Consider the following 19,491-nt stretch of genomic DNA (forward strand, 5'->3'; position numbering starts at 1 on the left):
TCATTTTTGCCCATTACAGCCAGCCCAGCTCACTTTCTCCTTCTGCTCCAGGCATAAACCATCAATACGTTGCTGTGGGAAGCAAGCATTCTCCTCCACACTGGGAGGAGCTAAGACTCTGTCATTTGCATACCATGGATGAAGTCTCCTGAGAGACCAACAAAAATTGCCAATGCTGACTATATTTCAAGTCATCATGGCGGGGTATTGGGAAAAGTTTTCAATTAGCAATAATCACGCCTCGGTTATACCTCATGGGCTACGATATTGCCACTGCGCAAAGTTGGAGGAAGTTGGGCGACTAGGAATTCCCGCTTCCAAGGAAGAGCTCATTTAAGTTATGGTGAGATCCATTTGACCACTGGCCCTCCCGCACTGCTTCAAGGTGTCGACAGTCTAAGGGCTCAGGGAAGACATCATTTTTGCCCATTACAGCCAGACCAGCTCACTTTCTCCTTCTGCTCCAGGCATAAACCATCAATACGTTGCTGTGGGAAGCAAGGATTCTCCTCCACACTGGGAGGAGCTAAGACTCTGTCATTTGCATACCATGGATGAAGTCTCCTGAGAGACCAACAAAAATTGCCAATGCTGACTATATTTCAAGTCATCATGGCGGGGTATTGGGAAAAGTTTTCAATTAGCAATAATCACGCCTCGGTTATACCTCATGGGCTACGATATTGCCACTGCGCAAAGTTGGAGGAAGTTGGGCGACTAGGAATTCCCGCTTCCAAGGAAGAGCTCATTTAAGTTATGGTGAGATCCATTTGACCACTGGCCCTCCCGCACTGCTTCAAGGTGTCGACAGTCTAAGGGCTCAGGGAAGACATCATTTTTGCCCATTACAGCCAGACCAGCTCACTTTCTCCTTCTGCTCCAGGCATAAACCATCAATAAGTTGCTGTGGGAAGCAAGGATTCTCCTCCACACTGGGAGGAGCTAAGACTCTGTCATTTGCATACCATGGATGAAGTCTCCTGAGAGACCAACAAAAATTGCCAATGCTGACTATATTTCAAGTCATCATGGCGGGGTATTGGGAAAAGTTTTCAATTAGCAATAATCACGCCTCGGTTATACCTCATGGGCTACGATATTGCCACTGCGCAAAGTTGGAGGAAGTTGGGCGACTAGGAATTCCCGCTTCCAAGGAAGAGCTCATTTAAGTTATGGTGAGATCCATTTGACCACTGGCCCTCCCGCACTGCTTCAAGGTGTCGACAGTCTAAGGGCTCAGGGAAGACATCATTTTTGCCCATTACAGCCAGACCAGCTCACTTTCTCCTTCTGCTCCAGGCATAAACCATCAATACGTTGCTGTGGGAAGCAAGGATTCTCCTCCACACTGGGAGGAGCTAAGACTCTGTCATTTGCATACCATGGATGAAGTCTCCTGAGAGACCAACAAAAATTGCCAATGCTGACTATATTTCAAGTCATCATGGCGGGGTATTGGGAAAAGTTTTCAATTAGCAATAATCACGCCTCGGTTATACCTCATGGGCTACGATATTGCCACTGCGCAAAGTTGGAGGAAGTTGGGCGACTAGGAATTCCCGCTTCCAAGGAAGAGCTCATTTAAGTTATGGTGAGATCCATTTGACCACTGGCCCTCCCGCACTGCTTCAAGGTGTCGACAGTCTAAGGGCTCAGGGAAGACATCATTTTTGCCCATTACAGCCAGACCAGCTCACTTTCTCCTTCTGCTCCAGGCATAAACCATCAATACGTTGCTGTGGAAAGCAAGGATTCTCCTCCACACTGGGAGGAGCTAAGACTCTGTCATTTGCATACCATGGATGAAGTCTCCTGAGAGACCAACAAAAATTGCCAACGGTGACTATATTTCAAGTCATCATGGCGGGGTATTGGGAAAAGTTTTCAATTAGCAATAATCACGCCTCGGTTATACCTCATGGGCTACGATATTGCCACTGCGCAAAGTTGGAGGAAGTTGGGCGACTAGGAATTCCCGCTTCCAAGGAAGAGCTCATTTAAGTTATGGTGAGATCCATTTGACCACTGGCCCTCCCGCACTGCTTCAAGGTGTCGACAGTCTAAGGGCTCAGGGAAGACATCATTTTTGCCCATTACAGCCAGACCAGCTCACTTTCTCCTTCTGCTCCAGGCATAAACCATCAATACGTTGCTGTGGGTAGCAAGGATTCTCCTCCACACTGGGAGGAGCTAAGACTCTGTCATTTGCATACCATGGACGAAGTCTCCTGAGAGACCAACAAAAATTGCCAATGCTGACTATATTTCAAGTCATCATGGCGGGGTATTGGAAAAAGTTTTCAATTAGCAATAATCACGCCTCGGTTATACCTCATGGGCTACAATATTGCCACTGCGCAAAGTTGGAGGAAGTTGGGCGACTAGGAATTCCCGCTTCCAAGGAAGAGCTCATTTAAGTTATGGTGAGATCCATTTGACCACTGGCCCTCCCGCACTGCTTCAAGGTGTCGACAGTCTAAAGGCTCAGGGAAGACATCATTTTTGCCCATTACAGCCAGACCAGCTCACTTTCTCCTTCTGCTCCAGGCATAAACCATCAATACGTTGCTGTGGGAAGCAAGGATTCTCCTCCACGCTGGGAGAAGCTAAGACTCTGTCATTTGCATACCATGGATGAAGTCTCCTGAAAGACCAACAAAAATTGCCAATGCTGACTATATTTCAAGTCATCATGGCGGGGTATTGGGAAAAGTTTTCAATTAGCAATAATCACGCCTCGGTTATACCTCATGTGCTACGATATTGCCACTGCGCAAAGATGGAGGAAGTTGGGCGACTAGGAATTCCCGCTTCCAAGGAAGAGCTCATTTAAGTTATGGTGAGATCCATTTGACCACTGGCCCTCCCGCACTGCTTCAAGGTGTCGACAGTCTAAGGGCTCAGGGAAGACATCATTTTTGCCCATTACAGCCAGACCAGCTCACTTTCTCCTTCTGCTCCAGGCATAAACCATCAATACGTTGCTGTGGGAAGCAAGGATTTTCCTCCACACTGGGAGGAGCTAAGACTCTGTCATTTGCATACCATGGATGAAGTCTCCTGAGAGACCAACAAAAATTGCCAATGCTGACTATATTTCAAGTCATCATGGCGGGGTATTGGGAAAAGCTTTCAATTAGCAATAATCACGCCTCGGTTATACCTCATGGGCTACGATATTGCCACTGCGCAAAGTTGGAGGAAGTTGGGCGACTAGGAATTCCCGCTTCCAAGGAAGAGCTCATTTAAGTTATGGTGAGATCCATTTGACCACTGGCCCTCCCGCACTGCTTCAAGGTGTCGACAGTCTAAGGGCTCAGGGAAGACATCATTTTTGCCCATTACAGCCAGACCAGCTCACTTTCTCCTTCTGCTCCAGGCATAAACCATCAATACGTTGCTGTGGGTAGCAAGGATTCTCCTCCACACTGGGAGGAGCTAAGACTCTGTCATTTGCATACCATGGATGAAGTCTCCTGAGAGACCAACAAAAATTGCCAATGCTGACTATATTTCAAGTCATCATGGCGGGGTATTGGGAAAAGTTTTCAATTAGCAATAATCACGCCTCGGTTATACCTCATGGGCTACGATATTGCCACTGCGCAAAGTTGGAGGAAGTTGGGCGACTAGGAATTCCCGCTTCCAAGGAAGAGCTCATTTAAGTTATGGTGAGATCCATTTGACCACTGGCCCTCCCGCACTGCTTCAAGGTGTCGACAGTCTAAGGGCTCAGGGAAGACATCATTTTTGCCCATTACAGCCAGACCAGCTCACTTTCTCATTCTGCTCCAGGCATAAACCATCAATACGTTGCTGTGGGAAGCAAGGATTCTCCTCCACGCTGGGAGGATCTAAGACTCTGTCATTTGCATACCATGGATGAAGTCTCCTGAGAGACCAACAAAAATTGCCAATGCTGACTATATTTCAAGTCATCATGGCGGGGTATTGGGAAAAGTTTTCAATTAGCAATAATCACGCCTCGGTTATACCTCATGTGCTACGATATTGCCACTGCGCAAAGTTGGAGGAAGTTGGGCGACTAGGAATTCCCGCTTCCAAGGAAGAGCTCATTTAAGTTATGGTGAGATCCATTTGACCACTGGCCCTCCCGCACTGCTTCAAGGTGTCGACAGTCTAAGGGCTCAGGGAAGACATCATTTTTGCCCATTACAGCCAGACCAGCTCACTTTCTCCTTCTGCTCCAGGCATAAACCATCAATACGTTGCTGTGGGAAGCAAGGATTCTCCTCCACGCTGGGAGGAGCTAAGACTCTGTCATTTGCATACCTTGGATGAAGTCTCCTGAGAGACTAACAAAAATAGCCAACGCTGACTATATTTCAAGTCATCATGGCGGGGTATTGGGAAAAGTTTTCAATTAGCAATAATCACGCCTCGGTTATACCTCATGGGCTACGATATTGCCACTGCGCAAAGTTGGAGGAAGTTGGGCGACTAGGAATTCCCGCTTCCAAGGAAGAGCTCATTTAAGTTATGGTGAGATCCATTTGACCACTGGCCCTCCCACACTGCTTCAAGGTGTCGACAGTCTAAGGGCTCAGGGAAGACATCATTTTTGCCCATTACAGCCAGACCAGCTCACTTTCTCCTTCTGCTCCAGGCATAAACCATCAATACGTTGCTGTGGGAAGCAAGGATTTTTCTCCACACTGGGAGGAGCTAAGACTCTGTCATTTGCATACCATGGATGAAGTCTCCTGAGAGACCAACAAAAATTGCCAATGCTGACTATATTTCAAGTCATCATGGCGGGGTATTGGGAAAAGTTTTCAATTAGCAATAATCACGCCTCGGTTATACCTCATGGGCTACGATATTGCCACTGCGCAAAGTTGGAGGAAGTTGGGCGACTAGGAATTCCCGCTTCCAAGGAAGAGCTCATTTAAGTTATGGTGAGATCCATTTGACCACTGGCCCTCCCGCACTGCTTCAAGGTGTCGACAGTCTAAGGGCTCAGGGAAGACATCATTTTTGCCCATTACAGCCAGACCAGCTCACTTTCTCCTTCTGCTCCAGGCATAAACCATCAATACGTTGCTGTGGGTAGCAAGGATTCTCCTCCACACTGGGAGGAGCTAAGACTCTGTCATTTGCATACCATGGATGAAGTCTCCTGAGAGACCAACAAAAATTGCCAATGCTGACTATATTTCAAGTCATCATGGCGGGGTATTGGGAAAAGTTTTCAATTAGCAATAATCACGCCTCGGTTATACCTCATGGGCTACGATATTGCCACTGCGCAAAGTTGGAGGAAGTTGGGCGACTAGGAATTCCCGCTTCCAAGGAAGAGCTCATTTAAGTTATGGTGAGATCCATTTGACCACTGGCCCTCCCGCACTGCTTCAAGGTGTCGACAGTCTAAGGGCTCAGGGAAGACATCATTTTTGCCCATTACAGCCAGACCAGCTCACTTTCTCCTTCTGCTCCAGGCATAAACCATCAATACGTTGCTGTGGGAAGCAAGGATTCTCCTCCACACTGGGAGGAGCTAAGACTCTGTCATTTGCATACCATGGATGAAGTCTCCTGAGAGACCAACAAAAATTGCCAATGCTGACTATATTTCAAGTCATCATGGCGGGGTATTGGGAAAAGTTTTCAATTAGCAATAATCACGCCTTGGTTATACCTCATGGGCTACGATATTGCCACTGCGCAAAGTTGGAGGAAGTTGGGCGACTAGGAATTCCCGCTTCCAAGGAAGAGCTCATTTAAGTTATGGTGAGATCCATTTGACCACTGGCCCTCCCGCACTGCTTCAAGGTGTCGACAGTCTAAGGGCTCAGGGAAGACATCATTTTTGCCCATTACAGCCAGACCAGCTCACTTTCTCCTTCTGCTCCAGGCATAAACCATCAATACGTTGCTGTGGGAAGCAATGATTCTCCTCCACACTGGGAGGAGCTAAGACTCTGTCATTTGCATACCATGGATGAAGTCTCCTGAGAGACCAACAAAAATTGCCAATGCTGACTATATTTCAAGTCATCATGGCGAGGTATTGGGAAAAGTTTTCAATTAGCAATAATCACGCCTCGGTTATACCTCATGGGCTACGATATTGCCACTGCGCAAAGTTGGAGGAAGTTGGGCGACTAGGAATTCCCGCTTCCAAGGAAGAGCTCATTTAAGTTATGGTGAGATCCATTTGACCACTGGCCCTCCCGCACTGCTTCAAGGTGTCGACAGTCTAAGGGCTCAGGGAAGACATCATTTTTGCCCATTACAGCCAGACCAGCTCACTTTCTCCTTCTGCTCCAGGCATAAACCATCAATACGTTGCTGTGGGAAGCAAGGATTCTCCTCCACACTGGGAGGAGCTAAGACTCTGTCATTTGCATACCATGGATGAAGTCTCCTGAGAGACCAACAAAAATTGCCAATGCTGACTATATTTCAAGTCATCATGGCGGGGTATTGGGAAAAGTTTTCAATTAGCAATAATCACGCCTCGGTTATACCTCATGGGCTACGATATTGCCACTGCGCAAAGTTGGAGGAAGTTGGGCGACTAGGAATTCCCGCTTCCAAGGAAGAGCTCATTTAAGTTATGGTGAGATCCATTTGACCACTGGCCCTCCCGCACTGCTTCAAGGTGTCGACAGTCTAAGGGCTCAGGGAAGACATCATTTTTGCCCATTACAGCCATACCAGCTCACTTTCTCCTTCTGCTCCAGGCATAAACCATCAATACTTTGCTGTGGGAAGCAAGGATTCTCCTCCACACTGGGAGGAGCTAAGACTCTGTCATTTGCATACCATGGATGAAGTCTCCTGAGAGACCAACAAAAATTGCCAATGCTGACTATATTTCAAGTCATCATGGCGAGGTATTGGGAAAAGTTTTCAATTAGCAATAATCACGCCTCGGTTATACCTCATGGGCTACGATATTGCCACTGCGCAAAGTTGGAGGAAGTTGGGCGACTAGGAATTCCCGCTTCCAAGGAAGAGCTCATTTAAGTTATGGTGAGATCCATTTGACCACTGGCCCTCCCGCACTGCTTCAAGGTGTCGACAGTCTAAGGGCTCAGGGAAGACATCATTTTTGCCCATTACAGCCAGACCAGCTCACTTTCTCCTTCTGCTCCAGGCATAAACCATCAATACGTTGCTGTGGGAAGCAAGGATTCTCCTCCACACTGGGAGGAGCTAAGACTCTGTCATTTGCATACCATGGATGAAGTCTCCTGAGAGACCAACAAAAATTGCCAATGCTGACTATATTTCAAGTCATCATGGCGGGGTATTGGGAAAAGTTTTCAATTAGCAATAATCACGCCTCGGTTATACCTCATGGGCTACGATATTGCCACTGCGCAAAGTTGGAGGAAGTTGGGCGAGTAGGAATTCCCGCTTCCAAGGAAGAGCTCATTTAAGTTATGGTGAGATCCATTTGACCACTGGCCCTCCCGCACTGCTTCAAGGTGTCGACAGTCTAAGGGCTCAGGGAAGACATCATTTTTGCCCATTACAGCCATACCAGCTCACTTTCTCCTTCTGCTCCAGGCATAAACCATCAATACGTTGCTGTGGGAAGCAAGGACTCTCCTCCACACTGGGAGCAGCTAAGACTCTGTCATTTGCATACCATGGATGAAGTCTCCTGAGAGACCAACAAAAATTGCCAATGCTGACTATATTTCAAGTCATCATGGCGGGGTATTGGGAAAAGTTTTCAATTAGCAATAATCACGCCTCGGTTATACCTCATGGGCTACGATATTGCCACTGCGCAAAGTTGGAGGAAGTTGGGCGACTAGGAATTCCCGCTTCCAAGGAAGAGCTCATTTAAGTTATGGTGAGATCCATTTGACCACTGGCCCTCCCGCACTGCTTCAAGGTGTCGACAGTCTAAGGGCTCAGGGAAGACATCATTTTTGCCCATTACAGCCAGACCAGCTCACTTTCTCCTTCTGCTCCAGGCATAAACCATCAATACGTTGCTGTGGGAAGCAAGGATTCTCCTCCACACTGGGAGGAGCTAAGACTCTGTCATTTGCATACCATGGATGAAGTCTCCTGAGAGACCAACAAAAATTGCCAATGCTGACTATATTTCAAGTCATCATGGCGGGGTATTGGGAAAAGTTTTCAATTAGCAATAATCACGCCTCAGTTATACCTCATGGGCTACGATATTGCCACTGCGCAAAGTTGGAGGAAGTTGGGCGAATAGGAATTCCCGCTTCCAAGGAAGAGCTCATTTAAGTTATGGTGAGATCCATTTGACCACTGGCCCTCTCGCACTGCTTCAAGGTGTCGACAGTCTAAGGGCTCAGGGAAGACATCATTTTTGCCCATTACAGCCATACCAGCTCACTTTCTCCTTCTGCTCCAGGCATAAACCATCAATACTTTGCTGTGGGAAGCAAGGATTCTCCTCCACACTGGGAGGAGCTAAGACTCTGTCATTTGCATACCATGGATGAAGTCTCCTGAGAGACCAACAAAAATTGCCAATGCTGACTATATTTCAAGTCATCATGGCGGGGTATTGGGAAAAGTTTTCAATTAGCAATAATCACGCCTCGGTTATACCTCATGGGCTATGATATTGCCACTGCGCAAAGTTGGAGGAAGTTGGGCGACTAGGAATTCCCGCTTCCAAGGAAGAGCTCATTTAAGTTATGGTGAGATCCATTTGACCACTGGCCCTCCCGCACTGCTTCAAGGTGTCGACAGTCTAAGGGCTCAGGGAAGACATCATTTTTGCCCATTACAGCCAGACCAGCTCACTTTCTCCTTCTGCTCCAGGCATAAACCATCAATACGTTGCTGTGGGAAGCAAGGATTCTCCTCCACACTGGAAGGAGCTAAGACTCTGTCATTTGCATACCATGGATGAAGTCTCCTGAGAGACCAACAAAAATAGCCAACGCTGACTATATTTCAAGTCATCATGGCGACGTATTGGGAAAAGTTTTCAATTAGCAATAATCACGCCTCGGTTATACCTCATGGGCTACGATATTGCCACTGCGCAAAGTTGGAGGTAGTTGGGCGACTAGGAATTCCTGCTTCCAAGGAAGAGCTCATTTAGGTTATGGTGAGATCCATTTGACCACTGGCCCTCCCACACTGCTTCAAGGTGTCGACAGTCTAAGGGCTCAGGGAAGACATCATTTTTGCCCATTACAGCCAGACCAGCTCACTTTCTCCTTCTGCTCCAGGCATAAACCATCAATACGTTGCTGTGGGAAGCAAGGATTCTCCTCCACACTGGGAGGAGCTAAGACTCTGTCATTTGCATACCTTGGATGAAGTCTCCTGAGAGACCAACAAAAATTGCCAATGCTGACTATATTTCAAGTCATCATGGCGGGGTATTGGGAAAAGTTTTCAATTAGCAATAATCACGCCTCGGTTATACCTCATGGGCTACGATATTGCCACTGCGCAAAGTTGGAGGAAGTTGGGCGACTAGGAATTCCCGCTTCCAAGGAAGAGCTCATTTAAGTTATGGTGAGATCCATTTGACCACTGGCCCTCCCGCACTGCTTCAAGGTGTCGACAGTCTAAGGGCTCAGGGAAGACATCATTTTTGCCCATTACAGCCAGACCAGCTCACTTTCTCCTTCTGCTCCAGGCATAAACCATCAATACGTTGCTGTGGGAAGCAAGGATTCTCCTCCACACTGGGAGGAGCTAAGACTCTGTCATTTGCATACCATGGATGAAGTCTCCTGAGAGACCAACAAAAATTGCCAATGCTGACTATATTTCAAGTCATCATGGCGGGGTATTGGGAAAAGTTTTCAATTAGCAATAATCACGCCTCAGTTATACCTCATGGGCTACGATATTGCCACTGCGCAAAGTTGGAGGAAGTTGGGCGAATAGGAATTCCCGCTTCCAAGGAAGAGCTCATTTAAGTTATGGTGAGATCCATTTGACCACTGGCCCTCTCGCACTGCTTCAAGGTGTCGACAGTCTAAGGGCTCAGGGAAGACATCATTTTTGCCCATTACAGTCATACCAGCTCACTTTCTCCTTCTGCTCCAGGCATAAACCATCAATACTTTGCTGTGGGAAGCAAGGATTCTCCTCCACACTGGGAGGAGCTAAGACTCTGTCATTTGCATACCATGGATGAAGTCTCCTGAGAGACCAACAAAAATTGCCAATGCTGACTATATTTCAAGTCATCATGGCGGGGTATTGGGAAAAGTTTTCAATTAGCAATAATCACGCCTCGGTTATACCTCATGGGCTATGATATTGCCACTGCGCAAAGTTGGAGGAAGTTGGGCGACTAGGAATTCCCGCTTCCAAGGAAGAGCTCATTTAAGTTATGGTGAGATCCATTTGACCACTGGCCCTCCCGCACTGCTTCAAGGTGTCGACAGTCTAAGGGCTCAGGGAAGACATCATTTTTGCCCATTACAGCCAGACCAGCTCACTTTCTCCTTCTGCTCCAGGCATAAACCATCAATACGTTGCTGTGGGAAGCAAGGATTCTCCTCCACACTGGAAGGAGCTAAGACTCTGTCATTTGCATACCATGGATGAAGTCTCCTGAGAGACCAACAAAAATAGCCAACGCTGACTATATTTCAAGTCATCATGGCGACGTATTGGGAAAAGTTTTCAATTAGCAATAATCACGCCTCGGTTATACCTCATGGGCTACGATATTGCCACTGCGCAAAGTTGGAGGTAGTTGGGCGACTAGGAATTCCTGCTTCCAAGGAAGAGCTCATTTAGGTTATGGTGAGATCCATTTGACCACTGGCCCTCCCACACTGCTTCAAGGTGTCGACAGTCTAAGGGCTCAGGGAAGACATCATTTTTGCCCATTACAGCCAGACCAGCTCACTTTCTCCTTCTGCTCCAGGCATAAACCATCAATACGTTGCTGTGGGAAGCAAGGATTCTCCTCCACACTGGGAGGAGCTAAGACTCTGTCATTTGCATACCTTGGATGAAGTCTCCTGAGAGACCAACAAAAATTGCCAATGCTGACTATATTTCAAGTCATCATGGCGGGGTATTGGGAAAAGTTTTCAATTAGCAATAATCACGCCTCGGTTATACCTCATGGGCTACGATATTGCCACTGCGCAAAGTTGGAGGAAGTTGGGCGACTAGGAATTCCCGCTTCCAAGGAAGAGCTCATTTAAGTTATGGTGAGATCCATTTGACCACTGGCCCTCCCGCACTGCTTCAAGGTGTCGACAGTCTAAGGGCTCAGGGAAGACATCATTTTTGCCCATTACAGCCAGACCAGCTCACTTTCTCCTTCTGCTCCAGGCATAAACCATCAATACGTTGCTGTGGGTAGCAAGGATTCTCCTCCACACTGGGAGGAGCTAAGACTCTGTCATTTGCATACCATGGACGAAGTCTCCTGAGAGACCAACAAAAATTGCCAATGCTGACTATATTTCAAGTCATCATGGCGGGGTATTGGGAAAAGTTTTCAATTAGCAATAATCACGCCTCGGTTATACCTCATGGGCTACAATATTGCCACTGCGCAAAGTTGGAGGAAGTTGGGCGACTAGGAATTCCCGCTTCCAAGGAAGAGCTCATTTAAGTTATGGTGAGATCCATTTGACCACTGGCCCTCCCGCACTGCTTCAAGGTGTCGACAGTCTAAGGGCTCAGGGAAGACATCATTTTTGCCCATTACAGCCAGACCAGCTCACTTTCTCCTTCTGCTCCAGGCATAAACCATCAATACGTTGCTGTGGGAAGCAAGGATTCTCCTCCACGCTGGGAGAAGCTAAGACTCTGTCATTTGCATACCATGGATGAAGTCTCCTGAGAGACCAACAAAAATTGCCAATGCTGACTATATTTCAAGTCATCATGGCGGGGTATTGGGAAAAGTTTTCAATTAGCAATAATCACGCCTCGGTTATACCTCATGTGCTACGATATTGCCACTGCGCAAAGTTGGAGGAAGTTGGGCGACTAGGAATTCCCGCTTCCAAGGAAGAGCTCATTTAAGTTATGGTGAGATCCATTTGACCACTGGCCCTCCCGCACTGCTTCAAGGTGTCGACAGTCTAAGGGCTCAGGGAAGACATCATTTTTGCCCATTACAGCCAGACTAGCTCACTTTCTCCTTCTGCTCCAGGCATAAACCATCAATACGTTGCTGTGGGAAGCAAGGATTCTCCTCCACGCTGGGAGGAGCTAAGACTCTGTCATTTGCATACCATGGATGAAGTCTCCTGAGAGACCAACAAAAATTGCCAATGCTGACTATATTTCAAGTCATCATGGCGGGGTATTGGGAAAAGTTTTCAATTAGCAATAATCACGCCTCGGTTATACCTCATGGGCTACGATATTGCCACTGCGCAAAGTTGGAGGAAGTTGGGCGACTAGGAATTCCCGCTTCCAAGGAAGAGCTCATTTAAGTTATGGTGAGATCCATTTGACCACTGGCCCTCCCGCACTGCTTCAAGGTGTCGACAGTCTAAGGGCTCAGGGAAGACATCATTTTTGCCCATTACAGCCAGACCAGCTCACTTTCTCCTTCTGCTCCAGGCATAAACCATCAATACGTTGCTGTGGGAAGCAAGGATTCTCCTCCACGCTGGGAGGAGCTAAGACTTTGTCATTTGCATACCATGGATGAAGTCTCCTGAGAGACCAACAAAAATTGCCAATGCTGACTATATTTCAAGTCATCATGGCGGGGTATTGGGAAAAGTTTTCAATTAGCAATAATCACGCCTCGGTTATACCTCATGGGCTACGATATTGCCGCTGCGCAAAGTTGGAGGAAGTTGGGCGACTAGGAATTCCCGCTTCCAAGGAAGAGCTCATTTAAGTTATGGTGAGATCCATTTGACCACTGGCCCTCCCGCACTGCTTCAAGGTGTCGACAGTCTAAGGGCTCAGGGAAGACATCATTTTTGCCCATTACAGCCAGACCAGCTCACTTTCTCCTTCTGCTCCAGGCATAAACCATCAATACGTTGCTGTGGGAAGCAAGAATTCTCCTCCACACTGTGAGGAGCTAAGACTCTGTCATTTGCATACCATGGATGAAGTCTCCTGAGAGACCAAGAAAAATTGCCAACGCTGACTATATTTCAAGTCATCATGGCGGGGTATTGGGAAAAGTTTTCAATTAGCAATAATCACGCCTCGGTTATACCTCATGGGCTACGATATTGCCACTGCGCAAAGTTGGAGGAAGTTGGGCGACTAGGAATTCCCGCTTCCAAGGAAGAGCTCATTTAAGTTATGGTGAGATCCATTTGACCACTGGCCCTCCCGCACTGCTTCAAGGTGTCGACAGTCTAAGGGCTCAGGGAAGACATCATTTTTGCCCATTACAGCCAGACCAGCTCACTTTCTCCTTCTGCTCCAGGCATAAACCATCAATACGTTGCTGTGGGAAGTGTTGTGAATTCTGTGGCTGAGTTCACTTCTGTGGTCACAAGTGGTATTGCAGTCTCTGGGCTTCCTCCCTCAGGTGTTTTGGTGAGCTCGTTGGCTGCCTTGCTATTTAGCTCCACCTGAGTCTGTCTTCCTTGCTCCTTGTCAATGTTCCAGTGTTGGATCTGAGCTACTGCATCTTTCCTTGGGCCTGCTGCTCTGCTAGATAAGTGCTTCTAGTTTGTTTTCTGTTTTTTCTGTCCAGCTTGCTATTAACTTTTGCTGGAAGCTCTGAGAAGCAAAGGGGTGCACCGCCGTGCTGTTAGTTCGGCACGGTGGGTCTTTTTGCCCCTTTGCGTGGTTTTCGTTTTAGGGTTTTTTGTAGACTGCATAGTTCTCTTTGCTATCCTCGCTCTGTCTAGAATATCGGGCCTCACTTTGCTGAATCTATTTCATTCCTACGTTTGTCTTTTCATCTTGCTAACAGTCATTATATGTGGGGGGCTGCCTATTCCTTTGGGGTATTTCTCTGAGGTAAGTCAGGCTTGTATTTCTATCTTCAGGCTAGTCAGCTCCTCAGGCAGTGCCGAGTTGCATAGGTAGTGATAGGCGCAATCCACTGCTGCTTATAGTTGTGTGAGGATAGATCAGGTACTGCAGTCTACAGAGATTCCACGTCTCAGAGCTCGTCCTATTGTTTTTGGTTATTGCCAGATCTCTGTATGTGCGCTGATTACTGCACGCTGTGTTGCCTGATTGCCGGCCATAACAGTACAAGGAGCCACACCAATGATTCCCAATAGAGGGAAAAAAGAAATCCTGACATCATTTTTTTTTCTTAGCTCTGTCTTCAGTCTTTTTTTTCCCCTAGACATTAGAGTGCTTCAGGACACAGCTGTGGACATGGATATTCAGGCTCTGTGCTCCTCAATGGATAATCTCGTTGTAAATGTACAAAAGATTCAAGATACTATTGATCAGAAATCGATGCTAGAACCAAGAATTCCGATTCCTGATTTGTTTTTTGGTGACAGAACTAAGTTCCTGAGCTTCAGAAATAATTGTAAGCTATTTTTGGCCTTGAAACCTCATTCTTCTGGTAATCCTATTCAACAGGTTTTGATTATTATTTCTTTTTTGCGCGGCGACCCACAGGACTGGGCGTTTTCTCTTGCACCAGGAGATTCTGCATTGAGTAATGTTGATGCATTTTTCCAGGCGCTGGGATTGCTTTACGATGAGCCTAATTCAGTGGATCAGGCTGAGAAAAATCTGCTGGCTTTATGCCAGGGTCAGGATGATGTAGAAGTATATTGTCAGAAATTTAGGAAGTGGTCAGTACTCACTCTGTGGAATGAATCTGCACTAGCGGCTTTGTTCAGAAAGGGTCTCTCTGAAGCTCTTAAGGATGTAATGGTGGGATTTCCTATGCCTGCTGGTTTGAATGAGTCTATGTCCTTGGCCATTCAGATCGGTCGTCGCTTGCGCGAGCGTAAATCTGTGCACCATCTGGCGGTATTGTCTGAGAGTAAACCTGAGCCTATGCAGTGCGACAGGACTATGACTAAAGTAGAACGGCAAGAACACAGACGTCTGAACAGACTGTGTTTCTATTGTGGTGATTCTACTCATGCTATTTCTAATTGTCCTAAACGCACTAGGCGGTTCGATAGCTCTGCCGTTAATGGTACTGTACAGTCCAAATTCCTTTTGTCCATTACCTTAATGTGCTCTTTGTCATCGTATTCTGTCATGGCGTTTGTGGATTCAGGCGCTGCCCTGAATCTGATGGATTTGGATTATGCTAAACGTTGTGGATTTTTCTTGGAGCCTTTGCGGTGTCCTATTCCGTTGAGAGGAATTGATGCTACACCTTTGGCCAAGAATAAGCCTCAGTACTGGGCCCAGCTGACCATGTGCATGGCTCCTGCACATCAGGAAGTTATTCGCTTTCTGGTACTGCATAATTTGCATGATGTGGTCGTGTTGGGGTTGCCATGGCTACAAACCCATAATCCAGTATTGGATTGGAACTCTATGTCGGTAACCAGCTGGGGTTGTCAGGGAGTACATGATGATGTTCCATTTTTGTCTATTTCGTCATCCATTCCTTCTGACATCCCAGAGTTCTTGTCGGACTTTCAGGATGTATTTGAAGAGTCCAAGTCTGATGCCCTACCTCCGCATAGGAATTGTGATTGTGCTATCGATTTGATTCCTGGTAGTAAATTCCCTAAGGGTCGTTTATTTAATTTGTCCGTACCTGAACACACCGCTATGCGCAGTTATGTGAAGGAGTCCCTGGAGAAGGGACATATTCGCCCATCGTCGTCACCATTGGGAGCAGGGTTCTTTTTTGTAGCCAAGAAGGATGGTTCGCTAAGACCGTGTATTGATTACCGCCTTCTTAATAAGATCACTGTTAAGTTTCAGTATCCCTTGCCATTGATTTCTGACTTGTTTGCTCGGATTAAGGGGGCTAGTTGGTTTACTAAGATTGATCTTCGTGGTGCGTATAATCTGGTGAGAATCAGGCAGGGAGATGAATGGAAAACGGCATTTAATACGCCCGAGGGTCATTTTGAGTATCTGGTGATGCCGTTCGGACTTGCCAATGCTCCATCTGTTTTTCAGTCTTTTATGCATGACATTTTCCGTGAGTATCTGGATAAATTCTTGATTGTTTACTTGGATGACATTTTGATCTTCTCAGATGATTGGGAGTCTCATGTGAAGCAAGTCAGAATGGTTTTCCAGGTACTGCGTGCTAATTCCTTGTTCGTGAAGGGATCAAAGTGTCTCTTCGGTGTGCAGAAAGTTTCATTTTTGGGGTTCATCTTTTCCCCTTCTACTATCGAGATGGATCCGGTTAAGGTTCAGGCCATCCAGGATTGGACTCAGCCGACATCTCTAAAAAGTCTGCAGAAATTCCTGGGCTTTGCTAATTTTTATCGTCGCTTCATCTGTAATTTTTCTAGCATTGCCAGACCATTGACCGATTTGACCAAGAAGGGTGCTGATTTGGTTAGTTGGTCTTCTGCTGCCGTGGAAGCTTTTCAGGAGTTGAAGCGTCGTTTTTGCTGTGCCCCTGTGTTGTGTCAACCTGATGTTTCTCTTCCGTTCCAGGTCGAGGTTGATGCTTCTGAGATTGGTGCAGGGGCGGTTTTGTCACAGAGAGGTTCTGGTTGCTCAGTGTTCAAACCATGTGCTTTCTTTTCCAGGAAATTTTCTGCTGCTGAGCGTAATTATGATGTGGGCAACCGAGAGTTGCTGGCCATGAAGTGGGCATTCGAGGAGTGGCGTCATTGGCTTGAGGGTGCTAAGCATCGCGTGGTGGTATTGACTGATCATAAGAACCTTACTTATCTTGAGTCTGCCAAGCGCTTGAATCCTAGACAGGCCCGTTGGTCGTTATTTTTTGCTCGTTTTGATTTTGTGATTTCATACCTTCCGGGCTCTAAAAATGTGAAGGCGGATGCTCTGTCTAGGAGTTTTGTGCCCGACTCTCCGGGGTTATCTGAGCCGGCGAGTATCCTCAAGGAAGGAGTCATTGTGTCTGCCATCTCCCCTGATTTGCGGAGAGTGTTGCAGAAATTTCAGGCTAATAAACCTGATCGTTGTCCGGCCGAGAAACTGTTCGTCCCTGATAGGTGGACTAGTAAAGTTATCTCTGAACTTCATTGTTCGGTGCTGGCCGGTCATCCAGGAATCTTTGGTACCAGGGAGTTGGTTGCTAGATCCTTCTGGTGGCCATCTCTGTCACGGGATGTGCGTGCTTTTGTGCAGTCCTGTGGAATTTGTGCTAGGGCTAAGCCCTGCTGTTCACGTGCCAGTGGGTTGCTTTTGCCCTTGCCGATCCCGAAGAGGCCTTGGACACATATTTCGATGGATTTAATTTCTGACCTTCCCGTTTCTCAAAAAATGTCGGTCATTTGGGTGGTCTGTGATCGCTTTTCTAAAATGGTCCATCTGGTGCCCTTGGTTAAATTGCCTTCCTCCTCTGATTTGGTGCCTTTGTTCTTCCAGCATGTGGTTCGTTTACATGGCATTCCTGAGAATATTGTTTCTGACAGAGGTTCCCAGTTTGTCTCGAGGTTCTGGCGAGCCTTTTGTGGTAGGATGGGCATTGACCTATCTTTCTCCTCGGCCTTCCATCCTCAGACTAATGGCCAGACCGAACGAACCAATCAGACCTTGGAAACATATCTGAGATGTTTTGTTTCCGCTGACCAGGATGATTGGGTGTCATTTTTGCCGTTGGCTGAGTTCGCCCTTAATAATCGGGCCAGCTCGGCTACCTTGGTCTCTCCATTTTTCTGCAATTCTGGGTTCCATCCTCGTTTCTCTTCAGGACAGGTTGAGTCTTCGGACTGTCCTGGTGTGGATTCTGTGGTGGACAGGTTGCAGCAGATCTGGACTCAGGTAGTGGACAATTTGACCTTGTCCCAGGAGAAGGCTCAGCTTTTCGCTAATCGCAGACGCCGTGTGGGACCCCGACTTCGTGTTGGGGATCTGGTTTGGTTATCTTCTCGTCATATTCCTATGAAGGTTTCCTCTCCTAAATTTAAACCTCGTTTTATTGGTCCGTATAGGATTTCTGTGATTCTCAATCCGGTGTCTTTTCGTCTGACCCTCCCAGACTCCTTTTCCATACATAATGTATTCCATAGGTCGTTGTTGAGGAGATACGTGGCACCTATGGTTCCATCTGTGGAGCATCCTGCCCCTGTTTTGGTGGAGGGGGAATTGGAGTATATTGTGGAGAATATTTTGGATTCTCGTGTCTCTAGACGGAAACTCCAGTATCTGGTCAAATGGAAGGGTTATGCTCAGGAAGATAATTCCTGGGTTTTTGCCTCTGATGTCCATGCCCCAGATCTTGTTCGTGCCTTTCAAGTGGCTCATCCTGGTCGGCCTGGGGGTTCTGGTGAGGGTTCGGTGACCCCTCCTCAAGGGGGGGGGTACTGTTGTGAATTCTGTGGCTGAGTTCACTTCTGTGGTCACAAGTGGTATTGCAGTCTCTGGGCTTCCTCCCTCAGGTGTTTTGGTGAGCTCGTTGGCTGCCTTGCTATTTAGCTCCACCTGAGTCTGTCTTCCTTGCTCCTTGTCAATGTTCCAGTGTTGGATCTGAGCTACTGCATCTTTCCTTGGGCCTGCTGCTCTGCTAGATAAGTGCTTCTAGTTTGTTTTCTGTTTTTTCTGTCCAGCTTGCTATTAACGTTTGCTGGAAGCTCTGAGAAGCAAAGGGGTGCACCGCCGTGCTGTTAGTTCGGCACGGTGGGTCTTTTTGCCCCTTTGCGTGGTTTTCGTTTTAGGGTTTTTTGTAGACTGCATAGTTCTCTTTGCTATCCTCGCTCTGTCTAGAATATCGGGCCTCACTTTGCTGAATCTATTTCATTCCTACGTTTGTCTTTTCATCTTGCTAACAGTCATTATATGTGGGGGGCTGCCTATTCCTTTGGGGTATTTCTCTGAGGTAAGTCAGGCTTGTATTTCTATCTTCAGGCTAGTCAGCTCCTCAGGCAGTGCCGAGTTGCATAGGTAGTGATAGGCGCAATCCACTGCTGCTTATAGTTGTGTGAGGATAGATCAGGTACTGCAGTCTACAGAGATTCCACGTCTCAGAGCTCGTCCTATTGTTTTTGGTTATTGCCAGATCTCTGTATGTGCGCTGATTACTGCACGCTGTGTTGCCTGATTGCCGGCCATAACAGGGAAGCAAGGATTCTCCTCCACGCTGGGAGGAGCTAAGACTCTGTCATTTGCATACCATGGATGAAGTCTCCTGAGAGACCAACAAAAATTGCCAATGCTGACTATATTTCAAGTCATCATGGCGGGGTATTGGGAAAAGTTTTCAATTAGCAATAATCACGCCTCGGTTATACCTCATGTGCTACGATATTGCCACTGCGCAAAGTTGGAGGAAGTTGGGCGACTAGGAATTCCCGCTTCCAAGGAAGAGCTCATTTAAGTTATGGTGAGATCCATTTGACCACTGGCCCTCCCGCACTGCTTCAAGGTGTCGACAGTCTAAGGGCTCAGGGAAGACATCATTTTTGCCCATTACAGCCAGACCAGCTCACTTTCTCCTTCTGCTCCAGGCATAAACCATCAATA

General features: G+C 47.1%; 33 non-coding genes across 33 annotated transcripts; all 33 read right to left on the reverse strand.

Moving 5' to 3' along the window:
- Positions 1-144: 144 nt before the first annotated feature.
- Positions 145-285, reverse strand: LOC138677881 (U4 spliceosomal RNA). The gene has a single exon (XR_011321272.1). It is a non-coding gene; the product is annotated as a U4 spliceosomal RNA (small nuclear RNA).
- Positions 286-560: 275 nt separating this feature from the next.
- On the reverse strand, positions 561-701 carry LOC138677882 (U4 spliceosomal RNA). The gene has a single exon (XR_011321273.1). It is a non-coding gene; the product is annotated as a U4 spliceosomal RNA (small nuclear RNA).
- Positions 702-976: 275 nt separating this feature from the next.
- Positions 977-1,117, reverse strand: LOC138677883 (U4 spliceosomal RNA). The gene has a single exon (XR_011321274.1). It is a non-coding gene; the product is annotated as a U4 spliceosomal RNA (small nuclear RNA).
- A 275-nt stretch (positions 1,118-1,392) lies between these two features.
- On the reverse strand, positions 1,393-1,533 carry LOC138677884 (U4 spliceosomal RNA). The gene has a single exon (XR_011321275.1). It is a non-coding gene; the product is annotated as a U4 spliceosomal RNA (small nuclear RNA).
- A 275-nt stretch (positions 1,534-1,808) lies between these two features.
- Positions 1,809-1,949, reverse strand: LOC138677518 (U4 spliceosomal RNA). The gene has a single exon (XR_011320925.1). It is a non-coding gene; the product is annotated as a U4 spliceosomal RNA (small nuclear RNA).
- Positions 1,950-2,224: 275 nt separating this feature from the next.
- On the reverse strand, positions 2,225-2,365 carry LOC138677512 (U4 spliceosomal RNA). Its single transcript, XR_011320919.1, has one exon. It is a non-coding gene; the product is annotated as a U4 spliceosomal RNA (small nuclear RNA).
- Positions 2,366-2,640: 275 nt separating this feature from the next.
- LOC138677661 (U4 spliceosomal RNA) lies at positions 2,641-2,781 on the reverse strand. Its single transcript, XR_011321063.1, has one exon. It is a non-coding gene; the product is annotated as a U4 spliceosomal RNA (small nuclear RNA).
- Positions 2,782-3,056: 275 nt separating this feature from the next.
- LOC138677555 (U4 spliceosomal RNA) lies at positions 3,057-3,197 on the reverse strand. Its single transcript, XR_011320961.1, has one exon. It is a non-coding gene; the product is annotated as a U4 spliceosomal RNA (small nuclear RNA).
- A 275-nt stretch (positions 3,198-3,472) lies between these two features.
- Positions 3,473-3,613, reverse strand: LOC138677886 (U4 spliceosomal RNA). The gene has a single exon (XR_011321276.1). It is a non-coding gene; the product is annotated as a U4 spliceosomal RNA (small nuclear RNA).
- Positions 3,614-3,888: 275 nt separating this feature from the next.
- On the reverse strand, positions 3,889-4,029 carry LOC138677649 (U4 spliceosomal RNA). The gene has a single exon (XR_011321052.1). It is a non-coding gene; the product is annotated as a U4 spliceosomal RNA (small nuclear RNA).
- A 275-nt stretch (positions 4,030-4,304) lies between these two features.
- LOC138677562 (U4 spliceosomal RNA) lies at positions 4,305-4,445 on the reverse strand. The gene has a single exon (XR_011320968.1). It is a non-coding gene; the product is annotated as a U4 spliceosomal RNA (small nuclear RNA).
- A 275-nt stretch (positions 4,446-4,720) lies between these two features.
- Positions 4,721-4,861, reverse strand: LOC138677887 (U4 spliceosomal RNA). The gene has a single exon (XR_011321277.1). It is a non-coding gene; the product is annotated as a U4 spliceosomal RNA (small nuclear RNA).
- Positions 4,862-5,136: 275 nt separating this feature from the next.
- Positions 5,137-5,277, reverse strand: LOC138677888 (U4 spliceosomal RNA). The gene has a single exon (XR_011321278.1). It is a non-coding gene; the product is annotated as a U4 spliceosomal RNA (small nuclear RNA).
- Positions 5,278-5,552: 275 nt separating this feature from the next.
- LOC138677573 (U4 spliceosomal RNA) lies at positions 5,553-5,693 on the reverse strand. Its single transcript, XR_011320979.1, has one exon. It is a non-coding gene; the product is annotated as a U4 spliceosomal RNA (small nuclear RNA).
- A 275-nt stretch (positions 5,694-5,968) lies between these two features.
- Positions 5,969-6,109, reverse strand: LOC138678170 (U4 spliceosomal RNA). The gene has a single exon (XR_011321542.1). It is a non-coding gene; the product is annotated as a U4 spliceosomal RNA (small nuclear RNA).
- A 275-nt stretch (positions 6,110-6,384) lies between these two features.
- On the reverse strand, positions 6,385-6,525 carry LOC138677889 (U4 spliceosomal RNA). Its single transcript, XR_011321279.1, has one exon. It is a non-coding gene; the product is annotated as a U4 spliceosomal RNA (small nuclear RNA).
- A 275-nt stretch (positions 6,526-6,800) lies between these two features.
- LOC138678171 (U4 spliceosomal RNA) lies at positions 6,801-6,941 on the reverse strand. Its single transcript, XR_011321543.1, has one exon. It is a non-coding gene; the product is annotated as a U4 spliceosomal RNA (small nuclear RNA).
- Positions 6,942-7,216: 275 nt separating this feature from the next.
- LOC138677890 (U4 spliceosomal RNA) lies at positions 7,217-7,357 on the reverse strand. The gene has a single exon (XR_011321280.1). It is a non-coding gene; the product is annotated as a U4 spliceosomal RNA (small nuclear RNA).
- A 275-nt stretch (positions 7,358-7,632) lies between these two features.
- LOC138677891 (U4 spliceosomal RNA) lies at positions 7,633-7,773 on the reverse strand. Its single transcript, XR_011321281.1, has one exon. It is a non-coding gene; the product is annotated as a U4 spliceosomal RNA (small nuclear RNA).
- A 275-nt stretch (positions 7,774-8,048) lies between these two features.
- Positions 8,049-8,189, reverse strand: LOC138677514 (U4 spliceosomal RNA). Its single transcript, XR_011320921.1, has one exon. It is a non-coding gene; the product is annotated as a U4 spliceosomal RNA (small nuclear RNA).
- A 275-nt stretch (positions 8,190-8,464) lies between these two features.
- Positions 8,465-8,605, reverse strand: LOC138678188 (U4 spliceosomal RNA). The gene has a single exon (XR_011321560.1). It is a non-coding gene; the product is annotated as a U4 spliceosomal RNA (small nuclear RNA).
- A 275-nt stretch (positions 8,606-8,880) lies between these two features.
- Positions 8,881-9,021, reverse strand: LOC138677689 (U4 spliceosomal RNA). The gene has a single exon (XR_011321088.1). It is a non-coding gene; the product is annotated as a U4 spliceosomal RNA (small nuclear RNA).
- Positions 9,022-9,296: 275 nt separating this feature from the next.
- On the reverse strand, positions 9,297-9,437 carry LOC138677892 (U4 spliceosomal RNA). Its single transcript, XR_011321282.1, has one exon. It is a non-coding gene; the product is annotated as a U4 spliceosomal RNA (small nuclear RNA).
- A 275-nt stretch (positions 9,438-9,712) lies between these two features.
- Positions 9,713-9,853, reverse strand: LOC138677515 (U4 spliceosomal RNA). Its single transcript, XR_011320922.1, has one exon. It is a non-coding gene; the product is annotated as a U4 spliceosomal RNA (small nuclear RNA).
- Positions 9,854-10,128: 275 nt separating this feature from the next.
- LOC138678200 (U4 spliceosomal RNA) lies at positions 10,129-10,269 on the reverse strand. Its single transcript, XR_011321571.1, has one exon. It is a non-coding gene; the product is annotated as a U4 spliceosomal RNA (small nuclear RNA).
- Positions 10,270-10,544: 275 nt separating this feature from the next.
- On the reverse strand, positions 10,545-10,685 carry LOC138677690 (U4 spliceosomal RNA). The gene has a single exon (XR_011321089.1). It is a non-coding gene; the product is annotated as a U4 spliceosomal RNA (small nuclear RNA).
- A 275-nt stretch (positions 10,686-10,960) lies between these two features.
- On the reverse strand, positions 10,961-11,101 carry LOC138677893 (U4 spliceosomal RNA). The gene has a single exon (XR_011321283.1). It is a non-coding gene; the product is annotated as a U4 spliceosomal RNA (small nuclear RNA).
- Positions 11,102-11,376: 275 nt separating this feature from the next.
- Positions 11,377-11,517, reverse strand: LOC138677483 (U4 spliceosomal RNA). Its single transcript, XR_011320891.1, has one exon. It is a non-coding gene; the product is annotated as a U4 spliceosomal RNA (small nuclear RNA).
- Positions 11,518-11,792: 275 nt separating this feature from the next.
- On the reverse strand, positions 11,793-11,933 carry LOC138677650 (U4 spliceosomal RNA). The gene has a single exon (XR_011321053.1). It is a non-coding gene; the product is annotated as a U4 spliceosomal RNA (small nuclear RNA).
- Positions 11,934-12,208: 275 nt separating this feature from the next.
- Positions 12,209-12,349, reverse strand: LOC138677894 (U4 spliceosomal RNA). Its single transcript, XR_011321284.1, has one exon. It is a non-coding gene; the product is annotated as a U4 spliceosomal RNA (small nuclear RNA).
- Positions 12,350-12,624: 275 nt separating this feature from the next.
- Positions 12,625-12,765, reverse strand: LOC138678196 (U4 spliceosomal RNA). Its single transcript, XR_011321567.1, has one exon. It is a non-coding gene; the product is annotated as a U4 spliceosomal RNA (small nuclear RNA).
- A 275-nt stretch (positions 12,766-13,040) lies between these two features.
- On the reverse strand, positions 13,041-13,181 carry LOC138677639 (U4 spliceosomal RNA). The gene has a single exon (XR_011321042.1). It is a non-coding gene; the product is annotated as a U4 spliceosomal RNA (small nuclear RNA).
- A 5,971-nt stretch (positions 13,182-19,152) lies between these two features.
- LOC138677651 (U4 spliceosomal RNA) lies at positions 19,153-19,293 on the reverse strand. Its single transcript, XR_011321054.1, has one exon. It is a non-coding gene; the product is annotated as a U4 spliceosomal RNA (small nuclear RNA).
- Between the last annotated feature and the right edge of the window lie 198 nt (positions 19,294-19,491).

Source organism: Ranitomeya imitator, chromosome 4, assembly GCF_032444005.1.
Source record: "Ranitomeya imitator isolate aRanImi1 chromosome 4, aRanImi1.pri, whole genome shotgun sequence".
Classification (NCBI taxonomy): domain Eukaryota; kingdom Metazoa; phylum Chordata; class Amphibia; order Anura; family Dendrobatidae; genus Ranitomeya; species Ranitomeya imitator.